Source organism: Uranotaenia lowii, chromosome 2 (genome assembly GCF_029784155.1).
Source record: "Uranotaenia lowii strain MFRU-FL chromosome 2, ASM2978415v1, whole genome shotgun sequence".
In the NCBI taxonomy this organism is placed as follows: domain Eukaryota; kingdom Metazoa; phylum Arthropoda; class Insecta; order Diptera; family Culicidae; genus Uranotaenia; species Uranotaenia lowii.
In genome coordinates, this window is record NC_073692.1 from 402465238 (window position 1) to 402490257 (window position 25020).

Consider the following 25020-nt stretch of genomic DNA (forward strand, 5'->3'; position numbering starts at 1 on the left):
CCTCGTAATAATCACGAAAGAGTTGTGAACTGAAATTTTCAACTAATATTCATTTCTGATTCAAAATTGCTTCACATTAAGATTGCTGTAAAAGGGTTTCAAAAGAGTTTAGAAACATGTCTTCAAAAAGTCTGAAGATGGTTTCTGAACAACCTCAAAAGATTAAAAAGAAAGTTGATAGAATCTTCAAAGAATCTCGAAGTGGAATAAAATGGGATAAAATGAGTTTCATTCTTATCTGAGAATGTATCAAAAATTCCTAAAAGAGTCTCAGAATAGTCCATAGAATCTCAAACATTCTTTCAAGTGTCTAAGTCCTGAAGGAGTCTCAAGAGTCCTTAAAGAACTTTAAAAAGTCTCAGAACAGTTTCAAAAGCGCCTCGTAACAGTTACCAAAAAGTCCCAGGAAAACACTTAAAGAGTTTTAAGGGACTGACTAGAGCATTGTAAGAGCCTTATAACAGAAAAATCTGAAAATAATTATTAAAAAATTTAAGAGAGTCTCTAATTAGTCTGAACACAGCTTTGTAACAAGCACTAAAGTGTCAAAAGAAAGTCTAAAGAAACTCAAATTATCTCAAAAAGGGCTTAAGAGCAATGCTGCAAAAATCACAGAAATTTTTCTTTCACAGATTTCTGAGAAAAGTTTCGTCACAGAACTTTTAAAACTTTCAAGTAATTCACAACATTTCTAAATTTAGTGCAGATTTCCAAAATTATAAATTTTTATGTCACTTTCGAATGACTGAAACTCAAAAAAATATGAAAACAAGGTAATGTGAAATAATTTTTTTCTATTAAAACTGTAAAAGTTTCCAATTTGTTGATGTTTTACATGATTTTTCAATGCACTTCATAAAAATTGAGTAACAGATTTTTTTTTTGGCAACCTTGCTCAAGAGAACTATGAAAATCCCTCAGAGAGTCTCAAAAAGTCTAAAAAATGTTTTAACCCAGTTCAAAACCAGTCTCAGATCAATCTCAAAAGTCTTTAAAATGCCTTTGATGAGTTTCAAAAAAGTTTCAAAAGAGTCTTGAAAGAACTTCAAATGACTGCAAAAAGAGAATTTAAGGCCCTTTTGAGAACAGTCTACGAGAGATCTCGAATACATCTAAAAATATTATAGGGGCTCAAAAGAGTGTCAAACAAATCTCGAAGACTCTAAAGAGATTCTCAAAGAAGTTCCATAAGAGACTTTTCTCAATTTGAAATAGTATTTTTCTTGTGGTTGAACTCATGTTTTTTTTTCTTGTCTAGATATTTGTTTACAAATAACAAATTTATCTACATACTAGTTATTTTAATTTAATACAAAAATATAGCTTCTCGTAAAAGATAGTGAGGTTTTTTACGATTTGCATCTAGATTTGGTATTCATACCTAAATAAAATTTTCTGACAAAGAAGGCAATTTGTACCAGGTTTTCCACATGGCAAGGCTTTTTCCATGCTTCAGCCCAGTTAAAAGTATGTATACATTTGACTGAGATAAATAATATTTGCACATGAAGCTAAAGAGCCACAAACAACTTGCCATCCAAAGAGCCGCTGGTTGCCAACCACTGTCATAGGCCAATATTTATTGAATTTTTCAACCCTTTCTGCTGGTTTCTAGTATTTCCTCAGATTTTCTTTCGTCAAAGCCCAAAAAGTTTTGATTAGACGAATCTCTGGACAGTTCGGTGGGTTCTTGTCGTTCAATAATCATGTGTTCTTGTTTATTTCAAACCACTTTGATGCATCCTTAGAGTAGTGAGACGAAGCGGGATCAGGAAAAAATTGTAGGATTGTTATTCTGTTTGATTAAGGGCAAAAAACTTTTTTGTAAACATCCTGTTGATAAATACTCACGGTTTCTTTTCGGATCCTGTTGAAGGAATTCACGTACTGTAAAATCAAATCAGATTGTTTTGGTTTCGTTCCTTTTCGTCAATTCACTTATCGAGAAAAATTGTAGTTGACAGTTCAACTACAAATGTTGCCATCATACACGCTAAACTCAGTCAACACAGCTTGTGGTTATGAGTTTCCCTGCAGTGTTGGCAGTTTATTCTGGGTAGTTAACCCAGAAACTAATAGTATTTTGGGAATGATTCAGAGTTTGACAATCACATAGAATAAGCGACAAGATTGTAATCACTAAAGCTCGTAGTTAGCTCATTAGGACTTGACGAACTGAAATGAATAAACGGTATCTCATTTCCAAACCAAAAATATCGTTACCAAACCATTAAATTCAACATATTTTTTCACGTAATGTTTGCCATTCGAAGTATCTGTGGTTATGAGCGGGTGTGACATTTTATTGCTTTCACATAAGACTTGCCTCACCATAACCCTTTTTCAATTTTTTTTTAGTTTGCATGGCTTTCACTGATGCAGGCATCCTTTTTCTTCTGTGAGGTATAAAATTGTGGTCAGGCACAGTTTTTAGTCATTCATCATCCATGATAATACAACCCGATTTCTTGGTCAGAAATTTGTCATAGAGTTTTCGAGCCCTCGGTTTCACGGATTCAGCCTGTTTGGTACTCCTTTTCCGGCTGCTTTTGCTTCCGTTGGGACTGAAGGCATATTCTCTCTCACGCATAACGTTATTTAGTCGATGAGGTATCTAGTTTCCAAGCCACAACCCGTACTGATCCAAGGGGCTGAAGAAAGCAAACATTTCCGTACCAAGTTTTCAGTCAAGAAACCCGCAGGAAGAAGAAATTTGAAACGAGTGAAACACGTATATGGGCAACATGGCCGTCTTCATTGCAACAATTTCAACCAGAGGCAATTTTTTAATAATCCTTAAAATGTTATCTGCGGCTCGGGAATGTCAATCAAAGGGATCTTTGGAAACAATAATAAATTATGGTTGGGCACAAAATGCAGAGTTTTCAGCATAATCCTTGTTAAAATAGATTCTAAATCTGCAGTATGCCAACAACAGATGCGTTTAACAACCAAAATGTTACCATATTTCGAGTCTGTTATGGGGTGAAGTGTTTAATTTCGGGAACCACACTGACGTTCTGGTACCAAAAATTTGGTACGGTGCGTTTGTATGCAATTTGACAGCTGGTACAGTCCTCTGTACTGATCCCGATGGATGACGTTTGAAGTAATCCTTGATTTTCTTGTCCATTATACGGTCTGCAATGCCAGGTTTCCTACCGCGGCTCTGGTAATCTGTGAAACTATCCTGTTTTCCATACTTTCTCAACGCGGTTTAAACTGCTCCGACACTCACTCCTTCTTGCATAGCTAGTTTTCTTATTGAAAGACCTCATTTGTGCACAATCTGATTGCTTTGCTTGGGAGTAAGGCCACGCATTTGCAAATTTCTTTGCGAAAAACGACAACGCGTACTTTACTTTGATGTAAACAACAGTACGCAGCCGAAATTTGGTTGAACACTACACGATTTTTAAAATGACGGTTTTTTGTGACGTTGACATCAAAACATTATAAACCTGCCCAACACGTGCAGCGTTACTACTTCGAAACGTGTCTGGCTTCAAAATGGACGGGATTTAAAACAAGGATTAAGCTCGGTCACCAATCATCGATGTAGGTATCAGATTGTTGTTATTGTTGGTGTTGGTCAAAGGAAGCATATTGGAAGCAAAGGTGCCCTAGAGCTTATTCGAGAGCTATTACAAGTTCGTGTTTTTACCCTAGTCAATACGTTCGGTTTCATTTTGGAAACAAAAACTCGATCTCTTGCTGTTTAACCCCTTCCGGGGGCCCATATGAGGCCGGAACGTGTCCGATTGTTATCGAAAATTCAAAATCGGTTGAATTTAAGGAGAAACTTTAGAAATTTGAGAAATAAGGTAAAAACGTTCTCGAACTTCAAGCTGAACCGAATTCATCAGAACATTTTTACTATTCCAAGTCTGCTTATAGACACTTTTATTTTTCTGGTTAAAAGCCACTAATATTTCAAAATTTTAACTATTAAAATTTCCCCTTAAACAATTCCATCCACTTACTGGGGCCAGTTCACCTTGGCAGTTTGTACTGGAAAATGTCTTCCCATCACCATTTTCCTCAACCAAAAAAGCCAGCGTGAACCTTTTCTGAAAGTGGACGGAACCGGCCTTGATGCTCATCGAAAACTCACAGTAACAAGGTAGGGGTACCTTTCCTCTAGCAGAACAGATAACAAAAACGGGGTTCGATAAAACTTTCCCAAATTGTTTCGGCCGTCGAACGCTTCGGGGGAAGGTTATTATCGTTTAGTCCGAGGGAAAGGATTGAAACGGCTGTGGAAAACATCCCCCGGAACCCGCATTTAATTTGCTTTCCATCAGTTTTTGCTGCCCCGCAAACGTTTTGCCGACTAGTTTGCCACGTGCAAATTCTAAACTCCTTTCCTGCGTGGATTGGATATGTGTCGGCAGGATGCCGCTTCGATGCGATGGTTCTTGAGGGTTTGGAAAAGTGTATTATCGAAAATGATGGGAGGTAATTTTGAAAACTTTGTTAATCTACCGAGAAAGGAAAAACGGGTTTCGAAAACGGTTAATTTTGATGGAACAGAGCGATTAGCTGGAATGGAGGGCTTGCTGTTTCGCTAAATGGGCAACTGTAATGGAAATATGAAATTTAATGAAACATCTTTACCTGCTTGGAAGAAAGACTCAGGTTAATGAGACCTTAACGCGTAGAAGCACTTAAAAGAAAAAGTGATTCAAAGAAACATAAAACGATAGTACAAAAATACGAGCAAATAACAAATTTTCTGATATTTTTATTAAAAAATAACAACCTTTACATAAATATTTGACAAAAGTAATAGGGTTCAAATGAGCTACTTAATTTTAAAGATGCTCGGTCATTTATGAGATTACAACCATAGAATATAAAACGTTTGAAAAATAAAACTATTTTGAGCTTAAACTTCAAGCCAAATCAGATTTATTCTAGCTCTTAAGGTGATTTGAAATTATCCAAAGCAACCAAACAATAAGTTTAGTTAAAAAAACAAAAACTTTTATTTAAGGTATTTCTATAAAAAAAAACTAGAAATATACAAAAACTTAGGTTAAAGATAAAAAAAAATCATGACGAATATGAAGAGACTGAGAAATACTTACCAAGGTTCACAATTCTTTAATCAGCTTATTAAGTTTTTAATTATTACTGAAAAGAGAAAAAGAAAAACATAAAAATTAAAAATTGACCAAAATGACAAAAATGACAAAAATGACAAAAATGACAAAAATGACAAAAATGACAAAAATGACAAAAATGACAAAAATGACAAAAATGACAAAAATGACAAAAATGACAAAAATGACAAAAATGACAAAAATGACAAAAATGACAAAAATGACAAAAATGACAAAAATGACAAAAATGACAAAAATGACAAAAATGACAAAAATGACAAAAATGACAAAAATGACAAAAATGACAAAAATGACAAAAATGACAAAAATGACAAAAATGACAAAAATGACAAAAATGACAAAAATGACAAAAAAGACAAAAATGACAAAAATGACAAAAATGACAAAAATGACAAAAATGACAAAAATGACAAAAATGACAAAAATGACAAAAATGACAAAAATGACAAAAATGACAAAAATGACAAAAATGACAAAAATGACAAAAATGACAAAAATGACAAAAATGACAAAAATGACAAAAATGACAAAAATGACAAAAATGACAAAAATGACAAAAATGACAAAAATGACAAAAATGACAAAAATGACAAAAATGACAAAAATGACAAAAATGACAAAAATGACAAAAATGACAAAAATGACAAAAATGACAAAAATGACAAAAATGACAAAAATGACAAAAATGACAAAAATGACAAAAATGACAAAAATGACAAACATGACAAAAATGACAAAAATGACAAAAATGACAAAAATGACAAAAATGACAAAAATGACAAAAATGACAAAAATGACAAAAATGACAAAAATGACAAAAATGACAAAAATGACAAAAATGACAAAATGACAAAAATGACAAAAATGACAAAAATGACAAAAATGACAAAAATGACAAAAATGACAAAAATGACAAAAATGACAAAAATGACAAAAATGACAAAAATGACAAAAATGACAAAAATGACAAAAATGACAAAAATGACAAAAATGACAAAAATGACAAAAATGAAAAAAATGACAAAAATGACAAAAATGACAAAAATGACAAAAATGACAAAAATGACAAAAATGACAAAAATGACAAAAATGACAAAAATGACAAAAATGACAAAAATGACAAAAATGACAAAAATGACAAAAATGACAAAAATGACAAAAATGACAAAAATGACAATAATGACAAAAATGACAAAAATGACAAAAATGACAAAAATGACAAAAATGACAAAAATGACAAAAATGACAAAAATGACAAAAATGACAAAAATGACAAAAATGACAAAAATGACAAAAATGACAAAAATGACAAAAATGACAAAAATGACAAAAATGACAAAAATGACAAAAAAATGACAAAAATGACAAAAATGACAAAAATGACAAAAATGACAAAAATGACAAAAATGACAAAAATGACAAAAATGACAAAAATGACAAAAATGACAAAAATGACAAAAATGACAAAAATGACAAAAATGACAAAAATGACAAAAATGACAAAAATGACAAAAATGACAAAAATGGCAAAAATGACAAAATGACAAAAATGACAAAAATGACAAAAATGACAAAAATGACAAAAATGACAAAAATGACAAAAATGACAAAAATGACAAAAATGACAAAATGACAAAAATGACAAAAATGACAAAAATGACAAAAATGACAAAAATGACAAAAATGACAAAAATGACAAAAATGACAAAAATGACAAAATGACAAAAATGACAAAAATGACAAAAATGACAAAAATGACAAAAATGACAAAAATGACAAAAATGACAAAAATGACAAAAATGACAAAAATGACAAAAATGACAAAAATGACAAAAATGAAAAAAATGACAAAAATGACAAAAATGACAAAAATGACAAAAATGACAAAAATGACAAAAAATGACAAAAATGACAAAAATGACAAAAATGACAAAAATGACAAAAATGACAAAAATGACAAAAATGACAAAAATGACAAAAATGACAAAAATGACAAAAATGACAAAAATGACAAAAATGACAAAAATGACAAAAATGACAAAAATGACAAAAATGACAAAAATGACAAAAATGACAAAAATGACAAAAATGACAAAAATGACAAAAATGACAAAAATGACAAAAATGACAAAAATGACAAAAATGACAAAAATGACAAAAATGACAAAAATGACAAAAATGACAAAAATGACAAAAATGACAAAAATGACAAAAATGACAAAAATGACAAAAATTACAAAAATGACAAAAATGACAAAACTGACAAAAATGACAAAAATGACAAAAATGACAAAAATGACAAAACTGACAAAAATGACAAAAATGACAAAAATGACAAAAATGACAAAAATGACAAAAATGACAAAAATGACAAAAATGACAAAAATGACAAAAATGACAAAAATGACAAAAATGACAAAAATGACAAAAATGACAAAAATGACAAAAATGACAAAAATGACAAAAATGACAAAAATGACAAAAATGACAAAAATGACAAAAATGACAAAAACGACAAAAATGACAAAAATGACAAAAATTACAAAAATGACAAAAATGACAAAAATGACAAAAATGACAAAAATGACAAAAATGACAAAAATGACAAAAATGACAAAAATGACAAAAATGACAAAAATGACAAAAATGACAAAAATGACAAAAATGACAAAAATGACAAAAATGACAAAAATGACAAAAATGACAAAAATGACAAAAATGACAAAAATGACAAAAATGACAAAAATGACAAAAATGACAAAAATGACAAAAATGACAAAAATGACAAAAATGACAAAAATGACAAAAATGACAAAAATGACAAAAATGACAAAAATGACAAAATGACAAAAATGACAAAAATGACAAAAATGACAAAAATGACAAAAATGACAAAAATGACAAAAATGACAAAAATGACAAAAATGACAAAAATGACAAAAATGACAAAAATGACAAAAATGACAAAAATGACAAAAATGACAAAAATGACAAAAATGACAAAAATGACAAAAATGACAAAAATGACAAAAATGACAAAAATGACAAAAATGACAAAAATGACAAAAATGACAAAAATGACAAAAATGACAAAAATGACAAAACTGACAAAAATGACAAAAATGACAAAAATGACAAAAATGACAAAAATGACAAAAATGACAAAAATGACAAAAATGACAAAAATGACAAAATGACAAAAATGACAAAAATGACAAAAATGACAAAAATGACAAAAATGACAAAAATGACAAAAATGACAAAAATGACAAAAATGACAAAAATGACAAAAATGACAAAAATGACAAAAATTACAAAAATTACAAAAATGACAAAAATGACAAAAATGACAAAAATGACAAAAATGACAAAAATGACAAAAATGACAAAAATGACAAAAATGACAAAAATGACAAAAATGACAAAAATGACAAAAATGACAAAAATGACAAAAATGACAAAAATGACAAAAATGACAAAAATGACAAAAATGACAAAAATGACAAAAATGACAAAAATGACAAAAATGACAAAAATGACAAAAATGACAAAAATGACAAAAATGACAAAAATGACAAAAATGACAAAAATGACAAAAATGACAAAAATGACAAAAATGACAAAAATGACAAAAATGACAAAAATGACAAAAATGACAAAAATGACAAAAATGACAAAAATGACAAAAATGACAAAAATGACAAAAATGACAAAAATGACAAAAATGACAAAAATGACAAAAATGACAAAAATGACAAAAATGACAAAAAGGATAAAAATGACAAAAATGACAAAAATGACAAAAATGACAAAAATGACAAAAATGACAAAAATGACAAAAATGACAAAAATGACAAAAATGACAAAAATGACAAAAATGACAAAAATGACAAAAATGACAAAACTGACAAAAATGACAAAAAGGACAAAAATGACAAAAATGACAAAAATGACAAAAATGACAAAAATGACAAAAATGACAAAAATGACAAAAATTACAAAAATTACAAAAATTACAAAAATTACAAAAATTACAAAAATAATAACTTTTAATTTTTATTTTCATTATCTAATGAAGCCCTTCTGTTGATTTATTTGAACACACAAATTTGTTGCTGTGTTCTTTATAACCAGTCTTCGTCACATTTGAACAAAATCGACAAAATGGTGACAGTACAAATCGTTGCAACCTCTAAATAGATATTGTAATCGATGCCATACCCCTTCAGGAATTTGTTTCTCCAACATAAAATCGCAGAACGAAATGGTTGTTGTTCCATTTTCCGTTCGACAAATCCCTGGCGGAATACTAACAGCAGTAAAAACCGACTGCTTAAAAGTCACTTCGAATAGAAAAGGAAAAAACCCGTCTTCTCGAATGTTGAAAATAGAAATATGAAATGACACTTTTTGTCGCTCGCCTCCATTGCAGTCAACCAGAATCTTGCTAAAAGCTGATGGGAGTTGGTGTAGTTTGAATCGCACAAAAAATTAAATAAAAACAAACGAAAACAGGAATCAGTTGAACCATTTTGACAGCAAGCATTTGTTTGGTAATGTTTCTTATGTTTTTTTTTTTACGATGATACCTCTAGAGGGAAAGGGGGGATGAATCTACGATCACACCAACAGAAATGAGGACAAAATTGAATAAAAGGATAAAAAATCAACAACGATAGCGATTCATCATTCTTGTTGCAGTTTCGAAGATGTTGGAGGTTTTTCTTCCTATTGTTTTTTTTCTGTATTTATCACTTTTATAGAGAATATGTATTAGATTCAAAATTAGTTAAGAATGACAAATTAAAAAAAATTATCAGCATTGTGAAACATGCTTCTCATCAAAGGATTATCGCTCGTCCTTTTTTTAACATTTGAGCAAAATATTCATTAGGATTTGCCAAAAAGCGTTGACCTCCTCTAAGCCTGACTGGCCGGAAACTGTCATTCACTTGATATTATGAGTTTTAATTTAATTTTTACCATCTTCCCGGTCCAGTTTCCGGATTCTTTGCCCTGTTGTTGTTCGTTCATCGGAAGTCAACCTGTAAGAGTTCACCCTCGTTAAACTTCCCAACTTCATTCCGTACGTAATCCTGCCTATCTGAAAGCTGGAAGCAAACATTCGCAGCAATGAAGGAAATCCTTTAGAGGATTTTTTTCCTCATCCAGGGTGCTCATTGAGAATTTTTATTAACCATTCCAGGCCACAACGGCCATGTCTGAAGACGCTCCTGACCGACTTCTGGACTTTTGCCGCTGTCCTTTAAAATCGGGGAGCGAATTATCGTGCCTTCTAACGTGTAAGGGGGGATGAATTTCATTAAGCTCAATTTATTTTTATGCATTTGGTTGAAATGGAACGGAGTTGATTGCTCGTTTGATTCTTTGAAATCTTGTGGGGAAATTTTGCCAAATTGATCTTCGAGAAGGTTGAAGGTTTGATAACAAATTGTTGCAACTTAGGTGAGTAATTAAGAAATTTTAAAATAAATTCATCTGTTCATTAAAATTGTTCGAATCTGTAATTTTGAGATTTGCCTTCGACGATAAGAATCAGAAATTCGAGAAGCTTTTAGCGTTAGATGTTCTTTTGTGAAGGCATCTCATTGGGAGCATCTTGAACGACTTTATAAAAAAACAAACATGAGTTGATTGTGTAAATTAAACTAAATCAATACACCTTGAAAGAGTTCTAGAATGAATCGAAATGTAGGAGGAAATACTTTTATGCTTAGAAAAGTTATGTTTTCAGCGTTATTTAGTATTTAAATATTTTCTCTCCTCTTTCGACAACAATAAAGTATTTCTTTCTATATTTTATGATTTCTGGGCAACAGTCAACAAATGGCGTCGTGCAGCCGCCCAATAAATTTTCTTCCCCCGAACACATCCTACACCCTCTCAAACCGAAATCATTTCGCTTTTCCCGAATCAACACTTTCGAAGCTAAACTTTTCCCATAAGTCAAGCGCGCGATGACGTTCAGTAGGTGAATTATCATGGCCAAGGCAGACCCCGGCTTGGGCAAGAAGACTCTCTCGAACGCCTGAATGTATGCATGAATGTGTTTGTCTGTCTGTCGGTGTGAACGACCGTATTGTTATCGGGAGAAAACAAAAGCCATTAACCGGGGGAAAAATTTACCACCCACCCATGACTTTCTCTCGTTCTGGGTAGTGTAGAAGAAGAAGAAAAAAAACTCCAGGACGGCACTTTTTAAGACATCAAAACTCTCGCCCATCGACGGAGAAGACGATGACGACAGGAAGAAATGGTGAAAATAGGGAAAAACTTACAAGACAGAACTGTCGTAAACTATCGAGTTTTGGAGCGGGACGGGGAAAAACAGAACTTTTGACTTGAGTAAAAAACAAGTTGGAACAACAAGCTTTTCTCTGATAAAAAAAAACAATCTAAGAATTTCAGGCAGATAGCTTGCGGTACTTTATGAGCTGTTGCTGTTTTATTATCGAAATAAGAACGTGAAAAGTGTCAATTGATGGAGGGACATTTTTGAGAGAATGATAAGACGAGAGCTAATGATGGGCACGTTCCGAAACAATTTCAAAACGCTTGAAATAATAAGTTGTTTTGAAACTTTTAAAAAGAAATTATGATTGAGGCTTTAAAGAGATTTACATCGATTTTCGTTTTAATGTATGGTTTCCAGAATTTTTCCAGCACGTATCTGGGCCATTTTAAAAAAAAAAAAACCTGGAAAAATCCGGGCATTTCATTTCTCAATCGAGACCAAAGATCCTGGCAATATTCAAGCAAATTTTGTCAAGACCCAGAAATTACTCAACAGAAATCAAGATAAGAGAATTAAAAAAAAAAATTAAAAAAAACCAAATTTGAAATCGTATTTTACTCTTCGAAAAATTATTTCATGATTATTTTTTTGAAATCTGCTAGAATTTTTTTTGTTTGGAGACCAAATAAAAAAATACAACATAATTTAATTTTCTTTTTTGTTGTATAAGCTAAATAAAGTGCAAAAATCCGGGCGAAATCCAGGCCGAACTGTTTTAAAATTTTATATCAAATATCCGGGTGAATCCGAAAAAAACGGGTAATCTGGCAACCTTATTTTAATGTTTTTTTGTCTACTTAAGTTAAGCACTTTAGGTGTATTGATAGATCAAAATGGTGTTGCTGTTGTGCAGAAACTACAGGATATTTTTTATTTTGCAAACCTAGTTAAGTATATAGCCTCCACTGTATCTTAATACAGTTTTACAGTTTTTTATGAGTCCTCATTAATTATATATTTTCAGTTTTTTTATACCAAATCTAAGAGCTCTGTTTAATTTACAGTGAGAAAAGTATAGAAATAAAAATCGGTATTCATGAATAAGCAAAGTCAAAGGCATACTGCAAACAAAGATAAGTTTTATTGAAATTTGCCAAAAAAACTACGTCGCTTAGTTTATTTCCTGTATATTTTAAAAAGCCATCAGAGTTGTTTAAAATCAATATTGTCACCATTAAACATTCAATTTCAGAGATAACGCATCAAGCGTTGAACAAAGAATCATAAATTATATGGAGTGGAAATGCAACGATCTTCTCCGATTTGGCCCAAAATCAGCAGCATTACTGATTTAAATGTAAATAAAATTAGGATTTTTTTTTCGATAAACAGTAATTTTTGTTTTCAAGGTTAGTCTAGTTTTTCCAGATACTTTCTGAAAAAAAGCGGGACATTTAGAAAAAAACTTTTACAAACCAAATTTTATGAGCATTCCAATTCATATGTATATGTTACATCTGCTAAAATAGTTCATAGAAAGTAAAAAAATATGGAATATGATTTTTTTTTTTGAGAACATTAAATTCTTTGATTTTTGTTTACTGCGAACCAGAGCCGTCGGAAGAACCGACTCATGGGGAGAGGAGGGGGGGGTTTGATATCAATTTTTTCCTATAACTTTTTTACTTGAACAAGTGAAAAAATGTACATGTCCTAAGTACCAACTATTCAGGTTAAATTTATTCTGCAATCAAAGTTATTTATCTTTGAAAATAAGTCCTTGAAGTTGACAATTTTTTTCATGAAGCTGTAAAAAATATGAGGACTTGTGATATAGCTCTGTTGGTTAATCAGTTACCATCTAAGATGATGTCCGTGAACTCGAGCCCAAGAGTAAACAGGATTTTGGACGCTTTATTAATAAAAATTTTTTTTACTAACTTAAAAAAGCAACCTATTCTTTTTTTACCCAAGGGCATTACTTTTTTAGGCATGGGTGAAAATGTATCTAATATTCAAAAATAAAAGTTAAATTACACATAAGGTTTATTTTCTTCTCTTGTTAAATCGATTTAAATTTAAGATTTCTATTTAAGCCTTTGATTTTGAAATATCTGCAATATATTTAAATAATGTTAAAAAAAAATTCAGTTTTTAATATGTGAATTTCACCAGGTTTGTGTTTTCAAACTTACTAAATTGAATTTGAAATTATTATTTAAATAAAGAATCATAGTAAGGAAACTGAGATTTTCTACAATTTTAATCTTTGTTGAAATTTTAACATTGATATTTTAATTTTGATTAATAAACTTAAATTTGAGCTGAATGTGAATAGATTTTGAATTTTGCATTATTTACTCAAATTCAAAACCTGAATCACAAAAAAAACAAATAAGAAATAAGGAAATAAGGAAGATAAGGAATTTGAAAACAAAAAAGCGAAATTTGTATCAGAACTCGTAATCAGCAATACAATACTATATTTGATTCTTAATTTATGGTTTCAGTTTTTTATTTTCAGTTATTTATTCGTAATTGAACTTGTCATTTTAAATTAATTGTAAATTATTAAATTGATTCACATTTTTCATTTCTGGACTCATGAAATGTTTCATCTTTGCATTTAAATTGAGGATAAAAATTTAGGATCAAAATATTTGAAATGTTTTTAATTACAAATATTTCCTTTCATATTCTGAAATTATGAGTTTAAAATATGGAAAATTCATAATATTTTAGATTGAAACGTAACACCAAGGTTCGAAGCAGGATTTGGTATTATTGAACTGAAAATCAAAAATAATAAACTGGATACTTACTAAATATTTTTCCGCAAGTATCCGTGCTCGGCAAATCCAGATAATTTTATCCTAAAACCTTGCTAAATAAGTGCATATTGTTTCAAATTTGTTTAAAAAATCTGGTTAATATGGAGGACAATTTAGAAATCATTTCATTTAAACCATGGGTGGCCAACATTTTCCACAGGCGGGCCAAATTTCAGAAATGAGATTGGCTGGCGAAAAAAAAAACAAATTGGACATTAGAATCGAAATAAAGAAAATAAGAGATTTTTGAAAACCCTTAAAAAACATTTGCCTTGGTCGTCGCATCTAGTATAGATAAAGCTTTCCAGATTACCCGATTTTATCCGGGTTTGCCCGGATATTTAATACAAAATTTGGGAAAAGTCCGGTCCGGTCGGTTGCCCGGATTTCAATGAAAAATGCCCGGATTATGCTCGGATTTTTTCTTCTCTTTGCTGAATCGAACCAAAATAAAAACAAATTGTATTTAAATTTTGTTTTATTTATGCGTCCAAAACGAGATTTTTTTGAGCAAGTTATCCGGAAGCATCCCTCCCTACTTATGTATGTAGGTCAATCTTTCCAAGGCAATTGAAACCTCCTTGGTTTATTCATCCCAAATGTCATGTCAAATGGCGTGACTACAATGGACATTAAGTCAATTTTATGGTCTCCAAATATAAAAAATTACCGCCGATTTTTCAAAGTTTCAAGATCACCGTTCTTTTTAAAAAATTTGATAGGCAAATTTGGAATTGTTGAAATAAAGTAATGTTCACATGCTTTTGACATTTAAAAGATCACTTTTTCAACGAACTCTAGTTTTATCATAAAAAATATTGATTTTTCAAAGAACGGACCTCAACCTCAACTCAATTCAACTCTTTTCAAATTTTCCAGTATTTCGATTTGTCAGGTGTATTGGGAAAAGCTTCTATAAACAGGATGAATACGAATTTGATTCTTTGATAATCATAACTTTCGATATTTTACAATATTTGCAAAAGTTATTAAATTTGGATGGATGAAATATAATTCAAGTTACGAATGGTTGAAGTTGTTGTAAAAGTATTATTTTAATAGCGATGTTGATATGATTCGGTGGTTCTTTTTACGATTTTTAAATGATTTTGATACCATCTAACTACCTTTCTGAGGCTATCCAAACTCAACAATATAAAAACAAGAATCAGCTTCAATGTTCTTTATACCAATGATATGAAATTAACAAATCTCAATCGGAAAACATAGAAAAACTAGTAAAGGAATTCACAGATAATGTGTCAAATACAAATTTGATATCTTGAAAATTGTAATTTAAATTTCTTTTTTTCAGTGGCGGTATACTTTCTGGTAAAATTATATGAGGCCCTTAGAGCCAAAGAGGTATAAGTGCAAATATTTGGTGAACTAATTAGATTTTTATAATTATCATACTTGTACGTTCGAAAGAAAATTACCTACAAATGTCCGAAAAAAAGTTTGGAAAATGGCCAAACACAACAATTTAAAAGAATGTTTTCTAGGACTTAGTTTTTATACACTTTTAACCTTTGGGTTTATATCACTTCAAAAAGATTTTCAGATCTCTGATTTGAATTTAGTTAGTGTAGATTCAGACCAAGAAAAACATTAAATTCTTTGACCATGGTTTCTCCAAAATGAGCTTCGCGGGCCACATGTGGCCCGCGGGCCATGGTTTGGCCACCCATGATTTAAACCAAAAACACGTGAAAAGCTGTTTTTTTTTATCGAAACACATCAGCTGATTCAGAATCATATTTAAGGCTTCCAAAATATCAGTTACGTTTATTTTAACAAAATTTGTTAAAAAAAAATATTTGGACGCGAGAAACATAATTCTAAAGACCCATGTTAAAATCTGGTTTGATTTTGCAAATAGAGTGAAAAAATCTCGTCAAAATCCGGAAAATTCTGGTAAGCTTAGTCTAACTTTATTGGGATTCAATATTTGGGACTCAATTACTTTCAAAAAATGAAATTTTTTTTTGAAAAACTGTTGTAGAATTGTGGTCCTGGAAGAAGAAAAATCACTTTGCAATTTTGGACCTTCATGAGGAGGGGGTGTTTTGTGTTTATCTTATTATTTTTTTTTACTTCGAAGCTATTGAAGTTTTTCGGTTTTGCGGTCTAACCAAAAAAACGTCGATAACTTCGAAGTTAAAACAATCGCGGTGATAAAACCAAAAATCTAAGTTATATCTCAATATTCATGGAAAGTTTGTCGGAAGCTTTTTGAATAAAAAAATATATTAACAATTGTATTTCTTTTGATTTAATTGAATAAGAACGTGGTTTTGACCAAATTTGCCCGGATATTGATCGGATTTGAAATCAGATGCCCGGATTTTGCAAGGTTTTCAGATAAAATTGCCTGGATTCGCCCGGTGCGAATGTGTCTGGAAAATATTCTGGCAACCTTAAATGCTAAAAAATAAACGATTTCTTGATTCTTGTCTTAAAAGACAATTTGAGAAAAGCTGCTGATTTTGAGAAAAAAAAAACACAACAAGAAAATTGAATTTGAATGATTCTCTGTATTAAACCAATAAATTAAAATTGAGGCTTAATTTTGGATTTTCCTGTGTAAGTCAGTGGAACTTAGTGTTATTTAATTTTTAAAGCCTTATCGATGAATGTCAGAACATATCTGGTTTTGAAAATAAAGATAAAATAAAAAAAATTAAAAGAGTTGTCTTTGCGACGGTGATGACGGGTGCGTTTTTCTCAGCAGCAAAATTGAAAAGAGAGAAAATTTCCAAAAAACTTCGTTTTAACGAGAGTGTCGCGACTTATATCAATTATGCAGTTATTAGAAAAAATATTCGGTACAGTTGTGTTCGAAAATTACTCTTGGGCTCAAACTCATGGAAATCGGCTCCGGAAGCAACTGGCTTGCCAACTGAGCTATATCACAAGCTCAATGTAGAAGAAGATGAATAAAACAAGATTAGAAAAAAAACTCAACTATTTTTAAGTGGTAGAATCGGAGAGGGTTAGGTCTACCACAAAAATTTTCTCAAAAAAGTGGTACATTTTAAGAAAAAGTGGGACGGCGGGACATTTTCTAAAAAAAACAAGACATGTCCCGCTTTTGTGGGACGGATAGCAACCCTAGGTAAGACCTTCATTTTTTTAATAATATTTTGGCTATCGAATGGCATGATAAAATTTTAGTTGCAGTGTTACGCATTTTTTTTTTGTATTTTGAAACTTAAATTGCGATTATTTTAAAAAAAACCCTCCATTTTTTCTCCTCAATTTCATGGCGCCAACGCGTTCAGCATGAAATTTTACAGAAGAATCATTTATTCTTCCCAAACAATTGGCGTCGTCGTGGAGATATTCAACTTTCAAGGTGAGAAGTCGTGAGCTTCCACGGTTATGAAAAGCTTTAACCATACACTTTATTTTAATTATTTTTAATGACTTCGGAATGCTCAATTTTACCTCCAATCAAACAAAACCTTTTAAGTTCGCTCCTACCTTTTTTGCATGGTTTTGAAGCACATAATGTTTGATTCTGAAAGCCTTTATAAAATTAACACATTGAGAATTCTGAGCCCGAAAACACCAAAATTTGGCATTTTCTATCTCAGAAACAACTGGACAAAATTTTACAAATTTAGAGCCTCTGAGTTATCGAAAGTGTTGTATACAATAAGGTAGAATAAAGTTTCTTTATGAAATGCATCTAATTTGAGTTATACTTATCAATGAAGCGATCTCGCGTCCATCGAAAAAAAAAACGAAATATCTCCTACTTGGTCCACAAGATGTAAGTGATACAGTTAAACGAGGCATCATGCAACAGCGAGATTAGATGCAACTAAGACCTGGCAAGAAGGGAGAGAGGGGAGCAATGGGAGCAAATGCCCCGGGCCCCTCAGCTCAAAGAGCCCCCCCCCCACCCCCGAAGAAAAAAATAAGTTTCTGATATCTGGATTTTCAAGAAAAACTTATAATTTTTAAACGTTAATTATCTTCTGGTCTTGTTTATCATGTTTCTTAATCAATCTTTTCTTTCTATTCATGTGCTGTATGATGACTTTGAGTTCTAATGTGAGAATAAAAGCATCGACCTTGTACTTTAAATTTTTGTCAAATATTCAAGATTTCCAGTGTGAATTTAAAATAGATTTGAAATGGATGGAAGATCACAATGAAAATCTTTCTCATCTCAATACAGACCCCGTTCGTTTTTGGCAACATTCGATTTTGGCCACTTTCCGATTTTGGCACACGAACGGTTTTTAGAAGCGACATTACCTTTTAGTTTTCTCTATAACAGGACCAATATAATTGAAACAAACGCCCTAAATAAGATTTTATGTTCTGAAATGTCGATAAAAAACAATAAGAAAAACAAAAGTTTTTAAACAAAATTATAAAGTACTCAAAAATGACAAAAAGATGAAAAATTTAAAATAATCAAAAACAAATAAACAAACAAAAGACTAAAAATGACAAAAACAACTAAAAAATGATGAAAAATGACAAAAACAGCAAATATGACAAAAACAACCAAGTTTATGAATAAAACAAGAGTAGTGCAAAATGCATCAAAACATGAGAAAAAATTATTAAAAATTTTCAGAAATTGACTAATAGTTACATTAACGATAATATAAATAGTTATTTTATAAAAATGAAAGAAAAAAAAATTAAAGAAAAAAACCGTTCGATTTTGGCAACATTCGATTTTGGCAACACAAAATGTTCGGGCATGTTGCCAAAATCGAACGGGGTCTGTAGTTATTTTTCACTCCGTTTCAGAATTTTGTGAATGAAAGCTAATTTCAAATCTGTTAAACAATATCATTAATGAAAAAAGAACAAAATAGGGGGGCCCTCTGAAGAAATTGCCCCGGGCGCCCCGAAGGCTTTATCTTGCCCTGGATGCAACATTTTTATACCACAGCCCTTACTGAATCTTCATTTTAAAATAATGTAATCGAGTTAACATTTTATGATAAATCAAAGATGATGACTTGGTTTCTCGCATCTAAAGCTAGTTTTTCAAGGTTTTTGATTCTTATAGAAAATTTTAAAAATGGAGTAACAGATGTACAAAATTTTACATATTTCGATGCCGTAAAAACTGTACCAAGTATGATGATTGGTTTAATGGTATCTTTTACAAACTTTATATTAATTTTTTTTACAGTTACAGCTTTGCACCGACGATGATTTTGAAAAGATTAATTTTGATATAACCGTTGTTTAAAAAAACTTGTTTAAAATCACGGTGAAATTTTACAAAATGTGAGTGTACAAATTGAACGTAAAATCTACAATAATGCCATCAATTAGTCTTAACAAAAGCATGCAAAAGATGACCAATTTTTTCCCTCAAGGTCTGTCCAACCAAGCCTTGGAACATTGGATAAAATAAATTAATTATCCAATCCACCAACAGATTGAAGAGCCGAAATTTAAAACTTATTTTACAACTATTAATACCAGTCGAAATTTTAACATAGAAATTTTTCAATAATATTTTTTACCCCTTAATGTATGCAACACAACGTAACAGCTTCATGGAACGAAAAAATGGAAAATGAGAAATTTAGTCCAAACGAACCCAAAAAAAACTGCAATGTGTGTGTTTTATGTGATATGGTCTTGATGGCATCACAAATGTATCAAACACTATCAATTTTCATACGTTTTCATTTGATTCGACGTAAAAAACTAAATTTGTTACAAGTTACCCGATTTTTTGAGTAAGATTGATATCATAAGTTCATCAACCTAAAAACTTTTGATATGTCAGCTGTATGATTATCTGTGGAAACAATGTTTTTAGAAGCCATTGAAGTAACATTGAATATTTTTTCTGGGGTAAAAGTAAAGTTTGTGGTTCGTGGCTTGTTCACCTTAAATGACCTTTAAGAACCGAAGAATATAAAATGTTTAAAATCTAAAGATACAGTTTTTTAACTTTCGGCACATTTCTGGTAACCTTTCTCTGGTCTTTGTGATAAGTTGACACTAAAATTCCTTCGACTGTTGAATCGATACATAGAAATCAATGCGCTGAGCAAAAGATGCATTGATACCGATTTGCTCTTTAAAAATTGAAGGGTGTAAACCTATCCGCCATCTTATCAAAAATGTAAACAGATTATCAAATCGAAATTGCTCAAGAAGAATATCTAACCTGAATCAAACAATTTAAAAATAAAAAATATATATCTAAACATTTTTTAAAAATTTTGTTGATTGAAAAAACTTGTGAACCAAAAATGTTGAAAAAACATTGGTTTTCGGTGACGATCTTTGAAAATTGTACAAAATTATTTTCCGTCACATTGAATAACACATCACGCGTACCTGTAATTCCATTCACCTGCTAGTCGTTTAGATCCCTTCAAAGTCCTCAGTTTATTCTTCCAATAATCAGGTGCCGGTGTACTTATAAACGTTTACAATCGCTTTTCATCATGATAGATTTTCCACCGTTGGAGGCCATCAAGCCTCCGTTAAAAGATGGAGCAAAATAATCACAAGTCACCCACCGAGCTCTGACTGGCGGCGGCGGTCCACAATTTGTCAATCTCACTTGAACGTCGCACGTCGGCAACAAAATTCATCACCCAAACAAAAAATAACGATTTTCATCTGGTAGGTAATCCTAGACTGCCTCTCAACACTTGTCTATGTATGTATTTGGGTCTAAAAAGAAGCATGGCTTAGGTCCCTGAAGCCATCGTATAGCAATCGATGGAAAAGGGCCTAACTGTGAAGGTTGTAGTTTTGTGAACGACACATGCCTAGGAGACTCTAAACAGGAGATGTGTATCAGCAAATCTTTAAGAAGCATCTCATTCAATCTCGGGCGCGAACCCAAGTAACGAAAGGTTTAACAAATTGATGATCAACAATTACCTAGGCCTATTTACTCGAGGATGTGAGTGGGATTTTCTTGGCGGGTTTTCAATCATGACAAAAATATATGTAAAGATTAGAAGAAGGGGGACCGTTAACTTTAGCGAAACGCTTCTTGATTTTCAGCTTGATTTATGTTGATTGCAGGTTGCTTGCCCCACATGTTGAGGGGGACCAATTTGTGATCTGTTTGAATATTGATTGATATGTTAGGTTTGTTTCCTTGAATTTTATCATTTACGTTAACGAAGTCAGGCTGACTTGGCATTATAAGCTGCAGTCACCTTTTTTCTTGAACAAATGTTTGCATTTGTATGGAAAAGCTTGCAATTTTCTATCATTTTCTGGATACATTTTTTGAAAACTATTCTTAATAATCAAAATTCAGGATTTGTCAACATTCATTAATTTATTAATTATAAATAAATTAATTTATTAATTATTAACTAATTAATCAATTAATTATTAATTAATTTATAAACTAATAAGAAATAAATAAATCAATTATTGAACTAGTTATGACAAATCTTTTGAAAAACAAACAACATTCCATCATATCCCAGTCTCAGTAAATTTTTAATACATGAATAGATGATATCATTTGCTTTCGATTGTTTTTAATGATCGATTACCAATATAATTTTTTAAATATTCTTTCCTACGTCTTCGTTATTGTTCACAAAACATCCAAATCGTAAACATCTCGAAAAAAGGGAAAAAAACTTTGAAAATGTTTTTTATAATTTAATTTATACATTTTTAACTAAAGCATGGATCACTACAAATCTGGACGCATTAAAACGGGTCTATCTCGGAGCTATATAAATGAAATAAAAATGTGTTGTACTTGAAATGTAGGGTTTTTATTTCACTTTAAAGGAAAAATAAGGAAAAAAATATTCCGATGTTATTTTGATGAATTTTCGAACTTTTGGTTGAGTATCACTCATTATAGTTTGAACACCCTATTCGCTGACCTCAGCGGCCATTTTGTTCCACAATCTCTTCATCTCTGTTGCTTCCCGAGTCGTTCTACCATTCTTTTTCATCTTCTGCTTGACAATTGCCCAACATTTTTCGATAGGGCGGAATTGAGGGCAGTTGGGTGGGTTGATGTCCTTTTCGACAAAATCCACCCGTTGGCCCAATACCACTGTAGAACCTCCTAGCTGTAGTGGCAGCTTGCCAAATCTGGCGAAAACTTAACTAGTCCTTTGTGAGATTTAATGTACGAAAAAAAAAGTTTTTCAGGCATTCCTCCTTGTTAATTTCGGAGTCCATGGTCTTGTTTTTCACAAAAACCGGAATTTTTCGTCCGCAGCTGCAAATACCTTGCCAGATCAAACACTTTCTTGCAAACTTATCAGCAAAAACGAATTTGAAGTTGCCGGGGACATCACCGTGACCAGTGCAGTGCACCACTGCAGTGGCTTTACATAATTTTTGGCCAGAAAGCTGCCCAAAATCCATCTTCACGTACGTTTCGTCATCCATGAGGATGCATCCGTCGAACTTCGTTGGAATCTTCTTGTATAACTTGCGGGCACGTCCTCTGGCTACTAAATTCTGCTTCAATGTCCGGTTTAGTTGCTTACTGGTCCGATAGGATCGTATTCCTTCGCGTAGACGAATTCTGCTGACGGTGCACCGGTCGGCGTTGAATTTCTTGGCAATGTCATAGTCCGACTACCCTGTGTTTTCCTTGATCGTTCTCAACACCTTCAAATGCAGTTTCTGATTCTTAGGTCCACTATAACGCTTGGTATGAACCTGCCGATCTATAGTACGCATCTCACGGAAACGTTTGAGAACGCTACACACGGTTGATTTGACAATTTTTAACGATTTCGCGATTTTTGAACCCGACCACGTCGGGTTTTTGACGTGGGTGTTCAAAATTTATTTTCATCTCGCGGCTTCCATCACGTGTAACTTTTTTGAAACAAAACGAATCGTAATGAAATTTTCAGCACTGGTAGAAGAAACATTCATCTACAAAGTGCTGCCAAAACATTTCAGATCCGACAACTAGGTGCACTATGGTAAAATAAATAGTGCGTCCAGATTTGTAGTGATCCATGCTTTATTCGCAATTTTATTCAATTTCATACAAATTATACATTTTTATTTTACCTCGATTTGGAATTTCATTACTATTTTTCAACTATACTAGCTGACCCGGTAATCTTCGTTTTACCAGTTCCTTATTAAATCGTTGGAAAATGTTTACAGCTCTTTCACAACTTCGTGCTCGTGAATCAGTTTTCGTGAAAATCGTCTTCAAGTTGTTCCAGTTTTGTCCCGTTTCTAGTTGATTTTGTATAGGAGCCCCCCTTCCATAAAAAGTGAAATTCTTAAAACTATTATACAAAGCATCTCTGGCCCGAAAAACCTTCGGATACCAAATTTCACTTAATTCCGACCGACCATTCATACGTGATACGTGATGATTTTCATATTTCGTAGATTTCCATCAAAATATAACATGTGGGTTTACGTAACGTCTGAAGTTTTGACAAGTACGATATTTTTTCTTCGATTCGATGTTTTGTTTATTTTTGACCTTTCAGTAACATTAACTCCAACTAAATCTTCAACTAAATAAAGTTTACATACCTATCAATTTTTAAGGAATTCAGAATCCATTCAAAATTTATCTTTTTTTCTAAATCCCTTTCTAAATTTTGAGTCTAGAGTTTGATTCATTTTTGTTTTTCTAATAAAAAATCTATCACGAATAATCAAATAATGTTCATACTCTGTGGCCTTTTTTTAATTCGTTAATTTGAAACGGCTCATACTTTTTAATTCTACGGAGCCGAGATTCCGTTTTCATAATTCAAAAATTGCTAATATCAAGCAGTTAATATGTTTTTTTTCACATTGTTATCCACTTGAAACGGCTCAGATTTTTGATTTGGAGTCAAGTTTTTGTGTTCACGATTCATTGTTGGATAGAATAAGAAGGAGAAGAGGAAAAAGATGTTTAAACGTTAAGATTGATAGGTTTGAGATAAAGGTATATTTGAACATGTAATCTAGGTCTACCGCAGCCAACACATCCATCACTGGAACATTGGGTGGTTTACCTCGGGTCCGAAGGGAATCTATGAAGTTCGTTCTGGCGACAAGGTGGTCCTCACACGACCAAACAATATGCTCAATGTCATGGTAACCTTGGCAACAAAGACATAAATTGCTGCTAGCGAGATTCACACGAAAGAGTAACGCGTCTAAGGAACAAAGATTGGACATGAGACGGGAAAGTGTTTTAATAAAATCCCGACTCAGGTCCAATTCTCTGTGGCCTTTCGTCAGTAAAGATTATTTTATTTTCGCTTCTCAAATAACCTTTCGTCGGTTAAAGTTCAGAGATCTTTCGTTTTTTTCTAATCAAAAATCCATCAAATATATTTTATGTTTTACTCTTTCTGGCTTTTAATGGACATAGTGTTATTCGCTTTACATTCAAAAAAATGCATTTTTAGCTCTCTCACTTTCCGTCGGAAGAATTTCTTTTATTTTCGCTTCTCAAATCACTTTTCACCTTCCATCAGTTGAAGTTTTTTTTTTAAATTGATAGTCTATCTGGCTTTTCGTTGGCAGAGTTTCATTGATTTCAAACATTCTAAAAACAACCACTAAAATGTGTACTTTTTACTCCCTTACCCTTTGTCGGTAGAGTTTTAATTTTTATTTCCGCTCCTCAAATCACATTCAACCTTCCGTATAAAGATCATTCATTTTTCCTTTTTTTATAATTAAATGTCCATCAAAGATTTATATATATTTTTCCTTCTTTTCATTCGCTTTACGTTTACAAAAACAATACTTTAAAAATGTGTATTTATTTCTCTCTAACCTTTAACATTTTCGTTTTCCAATTGATAGTTCATCAAAAACTAACTTATTTAAG

At 31.7% G+C, this 25020-nt stretch overlaps 1 protein-coding gene across 8 annotated transcripts in view; it reads right to left on the minus strand.

Moving 5' to 3' along the window:
• The window catches only part of LOC129744475 (msx2-interacting protein-like), a 523727-nt gene that overhangs the window by 157849 nt on the left and 340858 nt on the right, over window positions 1–25020 (minus strand). For all 8 annotated transcript variants that reach the window (XM_055737003.1, XM_055737004.1, XM_055737000.1 and 5 more), the window contains one exon: window positions 5091–5136. The gene's annotated coding sequence lies outside the window, so the exon portion shown is untranslated. The remainder of the gene's footprint in view (window positions 1–5090; window positions 5137–25020) is intronic.